Source organism: Cyprinus carpio, chromosome A4 (assembly GCF_018340385.1).
Source record: "Cyprinus carpio isolate SPL01 chromosome A4, ASM1834038v1, whole genome shotgun sequence".
Lineage (NCBI taxonomy): Eukaryota > Metazoa > Chordata > Actinopteri > Cypriniformes > Cyprinidae > Cyprinus > Cyprinus carpio.
Window position 1 is genome coordinate 403,519 of NC_056575.1, and position 14,406 is coordinate 417,924.

The 14,406-nt window shown below is 40.5% G+C and overlaps 2 pseudogenes; both read left to right on the plus strand.

Moving 5' to 3' along the window:
• The first annotated feature begins 1,270 nt into the window (after positions 1 to 1,270).
• Positions 1,271 to 2,288, plus strand: LOC122139300 (annotated as a pseudogene).
• A 1,899-nt stretch (positions 2,289 to 4,187) lies between these two features.
• Positions 4,188 to 14,406, plus strand: part of LOC122139305 — a 22,406-nt pseudogene continuing 12,187 nt past the window's right edge.

A 14,406-nucleotide genomic window follows, 5' to 3' on the forward strand; every position in this document is an offset into this window, starting at 1 on the left:
TCAGCTTCCTCAAAAAGTGATTTGGAGACATACAGGTCCTCGAACTATGACCCTTGGTACCAACACTTTACTTTTAGACTGGCTCCCCCAGAATGACCTGCTTGGACATCCCCAGATTAAAGCATTTGTAGCACATGGAGGAACCAGTGGATTTCAGGAAGCCATCTACCATGGAGTGCCCATTTTGGGTGTACCTTTAGTTTTTGATCAGCCTGACAATCTCTTCAGAATGGAAGCGAAGAGAACAGCAAAAATTGTAGATATTGCAACTTTGGACAGGACTGTGTTTCTTGAGGCATTAAAGGAGGTTTTGCATAACACATCTTATAAAGGAGAACATGCAGAGACTGTCCAAGCTGCACCATGACCAGCCAATGAAACCTCTTGATCGTGCCGTCTTCTGGATTGACTTTGTCATGAGAAACACAGTCTTTCAGAATGTCTTGGATTGAGTACCACTCTATAGAGTGTTATTTTGACTTTAACAGCAGCACTTTTAATATTTGCATTTTTGTTTATATATGTAGTTCAATATTTTTTAGAGTTTTATTCAAAAGAAAGTTAACGTGCATGATAGAAGTATTCTCATTAGGAGTTCATTGTTAGAAACATACTGGATTTGTAGTGCTTTTCAGTGAAATTAAAATGATAATTCACAGCAAATTAATTATCAAGGGTACTGAATTCGTAGTGACTATTTTTGGGGCAAATTTTATAGTTGGTAGCCTCAGTAGAGAGAGTGAAATATTTTATAGCGGAAAGTGATGATACAAGGGAAAGTTTTCCTTTGCTTGATGAACTTCACTGCCCTTCATGATTGAGTCACTAACTGTGTTTACATGCAGTTTAAAAGAAGTCTCCTCAGTCTTTTTAAATAGTCTTTAAGCAGAGAAATTGTACCAGTCTGATTTCTGCAAAGTTGCAATAAAAAGCATCAATTCATACCATCATTAGTTAGATATGAAATGTTAAGTGAAAGCTTCATCCAACATTAATATTACAAAATGACATTACTGTTGAAACACATCCCAAAAGACAGAAGCGATCAGACTGGCTGGCGCAGTCTAAGAACTGTGTACAGATCTAACTGAAATATTAGACTGAATTTGTAATTCCAATATAGTTTAGAAACAAATAGAAGTATCTCTTTATCATTGTATTTTTTGTGAAATATAGTTTACTCTATGCCATTTTAATTCAGATTTTATTCTTTTTCTTATTGAAGGTTTTTTTGAAAATGCATTACTCCAACAACCTCTGATTTCATCCTGTTATCTGCTCTGTCAGGATGTAACGCTGGTAAAGTTCTGGTCGTCCCTGCGGATGGAAGCCACTGGATCAATATGAAGGTCCTTATTGTGGAGTTACATTCAAAAGGTCACAACATCACTGTGGTTCGAGGTTCTAGAAGCTGGTACATTGAGGAAAAGTCTCCTCTCTACACTTCTATCACCATAGACACTGGAAAGCATGACGATGACTTTATAGTGAACTTTCTCCCCCGTTTACTCCAGATCCAGAGACAAGGAAGATCATTTTGGAACGAAATGGCACTTGCTGAAGAGTTTTATAACAAATTTAGAGAACTTCAACAGCAAATATGCAATATGACAGCTACAATGTTTGAAAATGAGATCTTAATGAATTCATTAAAAGATGCTACGTATGATATTGTACTTACGGATCCTGCTTTTGGAGCTGGAGTGTTACTGGCGCACCGCCTTGGCCTCCCTCTTGTGTTTAATTGTCCGCTGGACCATGTATGGTGAAGGTCACTTTGTTGTAGCTCCATCTCCTCCCTCATATATTCCTGTTACAGGGTTACTGCTAACTGACAAGATGACATTCAGTCAGAGAGTAAGAAACGTGTTGACATATGTAGTGTTTTTTTATAAGCATTCCAAGTACTTTGGTTCCCCTTACCAAGAGTTCTCTCAGAAGTATTTTGGCCCCAATGTTGATTTCTTCTCCCTCCTCCAGAATGCAGATATCTGGCTCATGAGGAAATGATTTCATTTTTGAGTTTCCCGACCCCAATGCCAACTGTGGTCTACATGGGTGAGCTTCCAGTGCAAACCAGCACAGCCACTTCCAGATGCAACTGGAGAAGTTTTGCAGAGCTCAGGAGAGGCTGGTCATCCTCATGACTTTTCGAACTGTTTTTTGGTCCCGCTTCTGATGAAATCAATGAGAGATGCTGGCAGCTTTCCCAACTGCCTCAAAAGGTTATTGAGACGACACAGACCACGACCGCCAATCTTGGTACCAATACTCTGATTGTTTACTGACCCACTTAAATGAGCATGCTTGGACCTCCTCAAACTAAACTGTTTTGTAGCACATGGAGGGCACCAAGGGAGTTGGCAGGATAAGCCATCTACCACTGAATGCGACGCTCAATTGGTTAGGGCCATTCCTTTATCTTTTCTGACCAACCCCTGTACAATCTTCGCCATATGCCAAAGCAAATGAAACAGCAAAAACTTGTAGATATTGCAACTTTAGACAGGACTGTTTTTCCTTGAGGCTTGACGAAGAACGACCGGTTGTTCTGCGGTCATACACCATCTTATAATGAGAACGACATGCATAGAACTGTGCCAAGCTCGCACCATACCCAAGCCAATAACCTCGTGATCTTTTGGCCGGTCTTTCTGTATTGAGTTTGCGTCATGAAGAACAGAGGAGCGTCCTCACTTTACGAACACAGTCTTCAAGAATGTCCGGATTGAGTACCTCTCTTAGATGTTATTTTGACTTTAATGGCGACACGTTTTCATCCATTTTTTCTGTTCACGCTCTTTGCGCACGTGTAGGCATATAGATTATCCCTTTGTTTGGCAGAGGTTTGTACATGACCCTAAAATAAAATATAACCAGGAGGGTGAATGCACCAGTAATTGAACGCGGATTAGTACAGCGGCCCACAACTCTCTTGAATAATCTCCTGATTATCGCTTGTGATGATCAAATGTCTGAGTTTTTATGGGAATCTTAACTGTTTTTTTGTTTTTTTTGAAATCAAATGTCTCTTGCCTTGTAAAATGACTACAATAATAACGATAAATATCCACTGCCGTGATATTCAAAAAGTATAATTCATAACCAATTAACTACTACTCTCTCGTCCTATCAGCAATCGTCTGCTAACTTTATTCCAGATTACGCTGACACTAAGTTCTTTATTAAATTGCATGTTTGTGCGGGGTTGTTACGTTCCTAACGGACCAGTTTTTTATTGGACCGTCCTGCTACACTGAAGGTTTCTCTTTTATGCAGTTTTGGTTAAGCTTGTGTCTGCCAAGTACTAAATAAACATGATTACAAATTGACAGCTGACAAATACACACACCATTAACAAAGATTGTTCTTGGGGTTTCGCAATGTGCTGCTAACATAGCTACGAATAGCTCCGGAACACATGTCCTGATTCCTGTTGAATAGCAATGCATTCCCCGCATCGACACATTTCTGGCCAGAGGTATACCTTTAGCTTCTATATTTAATATTCTCTGCTCTCAGGCGCGGACCTTACTTTTGACTGCGTTTGTTTCCAGCGAGATCCATATCGTGCACCCAAAAATTAAAACGCGGTCCAGCCAGTTACGATACTCTCAGGTCATTCCATCCGTCTCTCTGACTTTATTTCCTTCCGTGCTGGACCTAAAGCACCCTAGCAGCTTTTAATATATACAATTATACACGGAAAGGAAAGTAGTATTAAATCTATTTGAATCACAGACAGTTACGGAGCATTGTTCGGGGACATAAGAGTGATTTTATTTTATTGCTGTTGTATTTTTGGTTTGCAATCTTGGATTGACGGAGTCTATTTAATTCCCTTTCAATATTCTTTCTCATCAAGTTCCAACATGAAGATGCCTTACTCCAACCCTTCTTGGTTTGTTCATTCTGGTTTTTTCTGCTCTGTCAAGCTCTTATGTCTGGTAAGTTGCTGTGTCGTGTCACCCACTCATACGAGCGTATGGAGGCCACGGGACTCAATATGAAGACTCCTGCATCTTGCGTGGCGAAAATTACATGCAAAAGGTTCCACACACTGCACTCCCAGGACAGCTATATTGCCCGGTGATCAGTCTGTGCGTGTGACAGAACCCTGGTTACGAATTAAAGTCTCCTTTCCCATCTCTCCACTTCTACTTACTGTAGACACTGTGAATGTGACGATGACTGTCATGGAGAAGCTTCTCGCCTATCACCTACTTAAAATGCAGAGACAAGGTCGATCATGTTTGGAATGTAGCACTTGTTGATGAGAGTTTTTATAGAAATTTACGGAGTCGTATCCCTCACAAATCATGCAATATGCAGCTGCCATTTTGAAATAGAGACCGCTTGAGAATTCTCTGAAAGGATCCTGCATATGATCTTGTTCTCGCACGATCCTGCTTTTGAGAGGTGGATAGTGTTCACTGCGGAACACCCGAATGACTGTTGGCCTTTCACCTCTTGTGTTTAATGTCCGGTGGACTGTGTCCGGCCGAAGCCCATTTTGATATTCTTTCCCATCTCCTCTCTTCATATAACCTGGGTTGTAGATGGTTACACGCGCGTTAACTGACAAGATACTACCATCGGTTTCTCAAGCCGCCTCCAGAGACGCATGAACTGTTGTTGGGCAGATAATATAATGATTCCTTATAAGCTCATCCAAGTATTATGTATTTCTCTCCCTTACAAGAGGTTCTCCTCAGAAGATTTTGGCCCCAAACTGTTGATTCTCTTCTCCCCATTCTTCTCCCTCCTCCGACAATGCAGATATCTAGGCTCATGAGAGAATGATTTTACATCTTTAGTTGTTCTGAGTTTGCCCAACACCCACAAGGCCTAAATTGTTATTTGCCACAGGGTGGCCTTTCCATGCAAACCAGCTAAGGCCCACTTTCCAGATGAATCTGGAAATTTGTGCAGCGCTCAGGAGAGCATATGGGGTTCATATCATGACTTTAGGAACTGTTTTTGGAGGTCAGCTCTGAGTGAAACTCAATGGATGAGGTTGCCCGCAGCTTTTGCCCAACTGCCTCAAAGGTTATTTGGAGACACCAGGACCACACCTGCCAATCTTGGTATAATACTCTGATTTTGTTGACTGGATCCCACATAATGACCTGCCTTGGACATCCTCCAAACTAAACTGTTTGTAGCACAGAGGCACCACTGGAGTTACGGAACCCATCTACCACGGCAATGCCTATTGTTGGGGCCTTCCGTTTAGTCGGATTGACCAACCTGACATCTCGTCCAGGATGCACTGCACAAAGGAACAGCAAAAAAATGTAGATATTGCAAACTTAGACAGGACTTTTTTTCTTTGAGGCATTAAAGTAGGGGTTGCATAACCCATCTTTCTAGGAGAACATCGCATAGACTGTCCAAGCTGCACCATGACCAGCCAATGAAACCTCTTGATCGTGCCGTCTTCTGGATTGAGTTTGTCAGAGGACAGAGGAGCTCCTCTTTACGAACACAGTCTTTCAGCAAATCGTCCTGGATTGATTACCACCTGTGATGTTATTTTTGACTTTATGGTGACAACACTGTTTGTATTTGCATTTGTGACAGCTTATATAATGAGATGATTTTGTGTATGTTTTATTCAGAAAGAAGTAAACATGAGTGGAAGTACGGGCTGGAATATCAGTTCTTTGTGATATTTCCTTTAGTTTGTTATGTTCCTACAGCATGTGCTTTCATGAATCTTTTAAGTATATTAAGTTTGTGCTTTTTAGTGTAGACTCCATAGTAATTAGACGTGCTATAGCCAATCCAGTCACAGCTAGAACACAGCTAAAATCCATCTCCTACATAATAATAATTTCCATCTTGGTGTCTGAGGTTGGATTCAGCAGAAGTGATGCCCTCTCTGTACTTTCTGCTGAACCTTATCTGACAAAGTACATTATCACAATACAATAAAAGAGCATCTGATCATGTTGTACGTTACCAGGGCCTCGTACCTTTTGTTACATAGCGTGAGCTGGTTTAAAATCTCTGTCATCGACCTGCCCAATCAGTGCTTGCAGATTACTAACAACTAACCTGTTTAGTTGAGATGCATTTCTATGTACGCACAAGGAATGACTTTTTAATAATTCATTTAATGATTTGAATATTCCTATCCTGAATGCTGTGCCAATTTTTTGCACTTTAGTCCATAGAGTATAGAAAATCAAGTGCGAAACATTATATTTACACACTCAATTCCATTATATTTCTAGACGTATGCAGATTGCTTACATTGTACTGAATCCACACTGTAGATGTTTAGTTGTCCCCTATCAGCAATTGTGTTGTTAGTGTCCGTTAGCATCTTACCTTTAAGCATAAAGCTATTGGTACATGGGATTTTATTAAAATAAACTAAAAATTCTATGATCATCTACTAGTGTTCATGAATCTTGTTGACTTTTTTGTTATATTTAATCTGGAGCAATTTCCTTGAACTGTATAATCTAGTCTTTGAAGCATAAATATAAAAAACGGTCTTAAAATCTTTTTTTATATTTTGCTTTTCTTTTCTTGTCTGTTATTGTGTTTTCTTGAAACTCTCCACATCTGCTCTTACACCACGCGAAATGTGGTATAATCTTTGGTTACAGATTTGTAAAGTGTGTATGTGTATGGTGGACAAAACAAAGAACAGACAATTGTGTCTGTGGGATAGTAAGTACAACTTTATGCACTAGAAATGTCTATAAACCTGAAAAACTAGTAAGTTTTTTTTTTTTAATGCACACATGCACACACGCACACACCCACCACCCTACACACAGCACATATAGGCTATTCAAGGGTGGAATTAGACTATAGCTACAAGATATATACTCATAAAACTAGGTGGATCTAGAAACCTTAAACTATAGTTGTCACCCCATCGCACCTTAATAGTTGTCATCTACTGTTATGTTCATTCACAGACGTAACAACTTAAAACAAATTTTGGTCGTGCCATAAAATAGGGCTAACTTGCCTCACCTCAGACATTCGCGCTCAGGTCCTCCAGCTCAGCGATTGTCCCTGCGCTTAAGCACTGTCAGAACAAGCAAGGCGGCAATTCTATTTAAAAAATTAATTAATTTTTGTTTTTAATTTTTTTCATTCTTTTTTGTTTAATAATGAATTTACCAGTTTAAATGAGGAACATCCGTCATAACAGCCCGCCTCAAATTAGAAAGTAGGCCTATGCGACTACTCCCAGCGCCATCTAGCGGTGTTTTTTGGAAAGTAAATACGCACTTAAATAAATTAAATTTCAAAGAGGATAAAACAAGTTTAAAGTCACATTTTTTGATTCGTGAACGCAATAAGACAAACACTAATCAATTCTCTTCTACAACTCTTGGCATAAAAACATATATGGGCTTTTAGATGTGTAAATAAACATTTTTCATATTCTCACTAGTTTTCATTTTTGTTGTGTTCATAACTTGTAGCTTTTACAGCAATTGTCCTTTTTTCCTCCTGAAAGTTTAAATGTCATGTCCATCACATCCTCAAGAGGAAATGCAGTCATGTTAGGTTTTATATAATGGTGTAACTATGTGTGTAGAATCCGTTAAATTTTTCATTCTTCTTGCTTCCTTCTTATGTGTAAGCGTGATTTGAACTCGAATAAATTCCGTAGTCCCAGAACTTTCTTGTAGGTAAAGTTTTTAATAACAAAATTAACTGGAAAAATGTACCCGGTCAAAAACTGTTTCGCTGCAGTCAATCTGCTCCAAAAACAACACTAACGTTCCTTGCCGGAATGACATCATTGTCAATATGAAAATATAATACACATATTACGATTACTTTACTTTTATAAATTCTTTTCAATTTGCCTTAACACACAATTATTTATTTATTCCAATCTATTAAAACAAATAAAAGGATAACATCTGGCTCTACACATCCGGCCCCTAATTGGGTTGGCAGGAGACCAACAAATGATTGATTACTTTAATACCAAGGCCCCTTACAACTTGAACACTTATCAGGGAAGAAAAATAGCTACTTAGTTCTTCCACATTTTTCTTTGGTTTATCTTTCTCTTGATTAGTTCCTTTGTTAGTCCCTTCATGCTTAAATTGCCTCTTGAATTAGCACAATTTATTTACCAGTCTTCTCCAGTACATTTGTTTTTGGTCTTTAACTTTAAACGCGTACAGTTCCACATCGATTCTGTTATGGTTGGAATTACTCTTCTTCTTCCCGTACCCATGAATGGCTGGGGGAAGAAACTTGGTCCCCAACCAAACCACTTCGCCAGTTTTTAAAGTTCCTTTTTAATCTTGACCATTGTCTTACTCAACTCTTGCGTTCCTGAGAATGGGCAAGTACTCATGAGTCCACTGCTCCAGAACAAATCATGAGATACTGCTGACCTTGCCTCCAACAGGTTCAAAAATCACTATTGGTCGCCTTATAAAGACAACCTGGTGTAACCTGGGTTGAGTTTTCAACAACAGTAAATGTTAGGCGTCAGAGGGTCAAGGTCTTTGGATCTTGTGAGGTACTAGTTATGGTCTGTTTGTTGATGAGCTTTTCCACATCGCCCCATGATGGTATAAGACTGTCATCGTAATATCTGTACTACTTTAAGAGAGAGCGCAGAGTATCTTTCTTACAGTGAACCGGATTTGACACGTACCCAAACCCCACCCACCTTGATGAGAAGCAGCTTGGACGTTGAAGATCCATTTAATCCCTTTCTGTTAGCATAGTGTTTTCATTTGTTTATGGTCAGGTTCCTCAGTGCTTTATCTCGCATGCCTCCTTTCTTGACACGCGGCGCGCATCACTTTGTTCCATTGTCGGCGCATGACTGACACCTGTCCTCTCTACGTAGAAACCTCAAAGCGTTTATGCATGAATCAGTGTGTCAAACTATCCCTATCCATCACTTTGTACTGCGCTGATTTTATGCCAGGTTAACAAACACTCAGACCTGTTTACAGTACTTATTCTCCGGCCCCCATTTGATGTCGAAGTGTCCAATGTAATCTTACGCCCTCACATTCGAAAAGGGGGTTTATTAGGTCAGAGCGGCTTCTGGCAAGGCTTGCCATTTTTTGCTCACCAGACTCTTCCATTAACTTTGCTTTCACAACCGTGCGCCGGCGTCGAGAGCGTCAACGTGGACGGAAGGCAATTCCTTTTTCAATTGTGAGCCGGCATCGAGCAGCGGCGACGGGGGGAAACAAAAAGCGGCCGGCGCGACGTGGCCGTAAAGTGCGAGGAGAGTTTGAAATCACGGCACTTTATGGTAAGACTATGACGCGTTAGTAAACAACCAATCAGCAGGTATAAGATCCACCGCTTGAGAGGATTCGAGAAGCATGCTCCGACCAACATTAGTTCAAACAAAAGTGCTGATTATGGCTGTGGCGGGTTTGCAGTACTCTATGAATGTGTCCCTGTTTTGCGACAGGGGACAATAAAAAAAATAAATTCAAAATGATACTTGGACGAGTGTCTGAGATTGTTTAAGTTTTCTGATGATTGCTGATGTGCAGTAACGATTTATAATAATCTAATGATATAATAATAATACTATGACATTAGTCCGAGTGTTACTTCTTAAAAAAATTACTTTTTCTATGGATGTTTATATTGATTATATTTTACTAAGTAACATTTTTAATGCAGCTTTTACTTGCATCAGAGGTATTTTTCAGAGTGCTTTATACATTATTGTAGTAAAGGACCGTAATACTTCGTCCACAACAATATTTTGAATGAGTGTTAACTTAATAACGTTACTCTCATTGTGGTTATCTCACAAGATCGAACAAGCTTGTTTTGCTTGCGCTCGCTTTAAATACATTATCCGCATTCGATCTACGTCAGCGCGCAGAGCACTCACAAAATCTTTTCTGCAGCGTTGTGACGCAAAGCGGCGCAGACGATTTTTTGACGCTCTGCGATGCCGGCCGGTGTGAACGCACAGTAATGTCTGCGACAAAAACTGGCGGAACAGTTAGTGCGCTTTCTACAGTTTTCGAATTGGGTCTGAGTCTGGGCTTGGGGATCCAAATTTTTTGGGCTGAGATCTACCAATTAGCCATGGGTAGTTCTCGCCCTACATACTGTCCACCAATCCTTTGGCAATATCGTTTGAATGAGAGTTGAAATCTTAGACGCGTGCATTTTCGTACGAGACGGTATGTCTGGGCCTCGGATTGGCCTGGATTCCTCTGGCATGCTGCGCTCTGTTGAGCCCCCTTCTCCCTATCCGCCCGCTCAGTACTCATCCTGACAGCGACCTTCTTTTCTTAACAGGAATATTCCTTTTCAGAGCCTCAATTTCTCCTGAAATTTTTGTTTTTGACTGAATTGAATGAGCTGATTTCTGCCTTGCTTCAGGTTTTCAAGGCTCAATGACTTTTTCTCCATCGGTGATCTGTATTTCTGCATTTGCCCTGTAGAAGGGATCTTCTTTTTCCGGGTCTTTCCTCTGAGTGTGCAATGGACTCTTGGACTGTCCCTCTTGGTTTCATAATGTAAAAGTGTTGCTTTTAGTCCTTATCATCCATGCCCACTTCCCTTTTCAGACGAAACCAGCTTGAGTAGGGTAATCATTAGCTTGCTTACAAATGTCCTTGCCTTCTGTATGTTAAGAACATTGACTTTGATTTCACCTTTGATATTTCAGGGTCTTGTTGTGCACCTTGAGTCATTTGATCTCGGCTTGGGGGCCATTCTTCCTCGGGTTTCAAACAAAAAGTTTGGGCCCTTAATCATTTTTCTTCTTGCACAAGTCCTTTGCTTTAAGACTCTATAGCTTGATCTCGATTTTGTGCTGACTTGACAAACCTCCATTGTATGAAAGTATAGCATCTCGTATGGTTAGATCCTGTTTGCTACAAATGTGGTTGAAGCGTGCCTCTCATTGCCATGTATCTGAGCAACTGTAGTGCTATCCGTCCAGAAAAATGACTGCTGTAGTGGAATTTAAGCTCTTGTCTTAGTATTTGGTCTACTTTGACGGCTAATGGTGCCAGCTGTCAGCTTAAGGCTAGGGATGTGAGTTGGTTTGAGTTGGTTAACTCTTTGACTCTCTCCATCACACGGAACAATGTTTCTGATTTTGTTTCATCTGCTCTCTCCCATCCAGCATCCCATGTAGAAGGCTTCGCTGTGGCCACTAACGCAACTGATCTCGCTTCGCTGCATCAGAGAAATTATGCACTTGCGCTTCTGGTTGTGTTACCCAAACTTCTCTGGTTTTACCACTTGTGATCTGAAAAGTCTGAAGTTATTAGATCTTCTAGCCATCTGACCCCCATCAGCTTGCTTACCCTCACTCTTTCTCTTCATCCCAGCCATATCCTTTGTGCACCTATCTCTCAGAAGGAGCTTAACCTGTAGGATAGTGGCACCAAAACCCAAGAGGTTCATAAATTGAATTAAACAACCAAAGAATAATTCTCCTAACTGTATGGCTTCTCTTGTACCTTGATCTTATATGTGAAGTGTCATTTTCTTACACCCCGTGCATGCAAGTGCTCTCTGCGATTGGCAAAATCCTGATCCAAGTTAGGTCCGTTATTCCACTGCCTTTGTTCTTCTGGAAATAACAAGTAGTACTTTCCTACTATTGCTTACCCCCGGGTTAAGCCAAAACCTCCTTCAGCATAACTTCCGAACATCACTTGCTAAGTCAATACTTTCTTGTTCTGGAGACACAGATTTCACGCAGCATCAACGTAAAAATTGTGTTAACTGTTTCAAACAGCCTTCGGAGATGCCACTTCTTTTCTTCCGCAGTCCGTTTCAGTGTCATAAGAGGCACATCTAGGTGACGAGCGGCTCCGGATAAGTGCACCATCATCCTAAAATGTCTTCTATAGTGCATTCAAATGGCCTCTGGCCACCAAAGAAAAGCATATCTGCATCCTCCTCAGGAACCCTCACTTGATAAAACATGTGAACTCTACATCTGCCATCCTGGCTATTGGTTTCTTTCCCTAAATCTGGTAATGAGCACCAATGATGTGTTTGTGAGGTTGGACCTTGTAGCGGGCTGTCAAGACATGCCTTGAAACGAACAGACAATCCAAAAACCACTCTTATTTTCTTTTTCTTTGGGTGGTACATCCTGGTGTGGTATGTACTCAACTCTGGTGTCATTGTGGAACAAGCTGTCCGGGGGGAACTTTACCGCATATCCGTTCTCTATTATCTTTTCATGAAGCATACGTAATCTTCAAGCAAACTTGAGTTCTTTTGAAGCTTTCTTTTCAGGTTAGCAGCACGCAGTTCAGCCACACATTGATTATTTGGCATTTTGATTGCTTCATTTCTCAGAGGTAGTCTTACACAGTAATGCCCATTCTCAAACTTAGTCTTTTCCTGCACTGACTGCATGAACTGTTTGTCCTCCATTGACATTTCCTCTTTTCTCTTCATAGTGGCGCTCTGGGAAATCTGTGTTGTACTGTTGAATCAACAATTACTCTATCTCCACCACTGAGAGACGATTAACTGTATGATGTGACAGTTTGGACTTTTCTACAGTGTTGCTTTCTTTCTTGATGGGTCCATTCACCACCCAACCCAGTGCAGTTTTCACAGCATAAGTTCCACCCTGTTGGCTGTTTATGATGTACCATGGCTCCATTGCTTTTGGCTCCAATCAGAAGGTCTACATTTGCATCAATACTAGGTATGCTCACTTCACTTAAGTACAGCCATTTTTTTATGTGTTCTTGCTTGGGAATGTTCTCATTTTGAACAGGGATACTGCTGTGTGTAAAGACTTTAGGTAGCTCATAATACTTTGTGTCTTCCAGTGCACACACTTCCAAGTCTGTGAGGATGAAACTGTTTACTAACTTCTGGCTCTCCTGTTTTATTTTGACAAATAGTGCTCAGTAGAATTTGAGTTGGCTTCCCTTTCAGGTTTAGTTTCCTTTGCAGTTCACCAGTACAAAATGTAGCTGTACTTCCTGCATCCAGGAAAGCATATGTTTCTACATATCCTGTCACTCTTCTTCGACTTGACTCTTACTGGCACTATTGAAAGCACGCAGTTGTCTCCTCCAGACTCTGTGTTCTCACTTGATTGGTGGTTAAGGGAGACTTGGGCACATGAGATGTCTGGGTGTTTTTGGGAATGTCTGGGTGTTTTTGGGAACATTCTTTACATTCCATTCTCTTTTTGAATGTCTGGGTGTTTTTGGGAACATTCTTTACATTCCATTCTCTTTTTGCAAGTCTTTGCTAAGATGGTTTCGGAGTTAAGCATCCAAAACATAAGCCTTTAGACTTCAGGAACCCACACTACATTATGTGGCTGCTGTTTTGTATTTCACTGCATGACTTCTAGAGCATGATCCTTTGTGCAAAACAAGTATGTTTTTTCAAAGGTATTGGAGGCTCTTGGGGGGGGACTTGACTTGCTTCCTGGACACAATTTGAGGCCTTCTTTCCTCCACATGCAAATAGTTATTGCAAAGCTGTTTTTATTATTCCTTTTTTAGTAGGGATACTTCTTTTTCTGATTCCCCTTTGTTGCTAACACATTGCTATGGTCCAGTATGTCACCAAGAGAGGGTCCACAACCTACTTTAGCTAGACTTATCAATGAAGTCAACTAAATGAGTGAATCTTGCTCTTGCTCCCTGCCGTCTTTTGATGTCATGTTTCTGATCGCCACCTTTCTTTCTCATCTTGAGTGGTAGCTTTGAAAGTATAACTTCATGTTGGTAGGATTGTCCATTTCTCCATGAATCCCATCTTCCATTGTATTCCATTAAACCAATCAGGAACAGAGCATATGCACCTAAAGCTTTTCCATCATCAGACGCATCTGAGGCCACTTTAATGCTTTATCAATATAAGCACTTGCTATGATTAGCTCATCTCCATAATGCCTTTGGAGCAATCGTTTTGCTTCCTTGAAACCTCTGCTTGATGGCATATATTCACAGCTTCTTACAATCTCTTGTGGCTCTCCAGCTGTGTATTGTTCTAGGTAATATAACTTGTCTTTTTCATTGTCTATTTTGTGTTCTATGGTATGCTCAAAGGACCTGATAAAGGATTTGAAAGTCAGTGGATCACCAGTAAACACTTGGATGTCTTTACTTGGAAGCTGTTTTTGCTGTTTCACAAGCAATTCAGTCAAGTCATTTTGCTTCTGCATAATTTGAATAATGCTGTCATCTGCTTGACAATTATTACTGTGGCCTGTGGCTCTTGATGTGTCAAATGGTGGTGCAAGTAACACTGGATTTGAGATGGCCTTCATTTGAGTTTTTTCCATAGATGAATGACCTGGTGAATTGTTACTCAGCTCTGTTTTCAGGTCTGAATGCTTCTGGCTTGGCTTAGATTGTATGCTGCTTCTGCCGTCATCTGATCATTCATACTCTTTCATGACCTTTAATTTAGCATTTT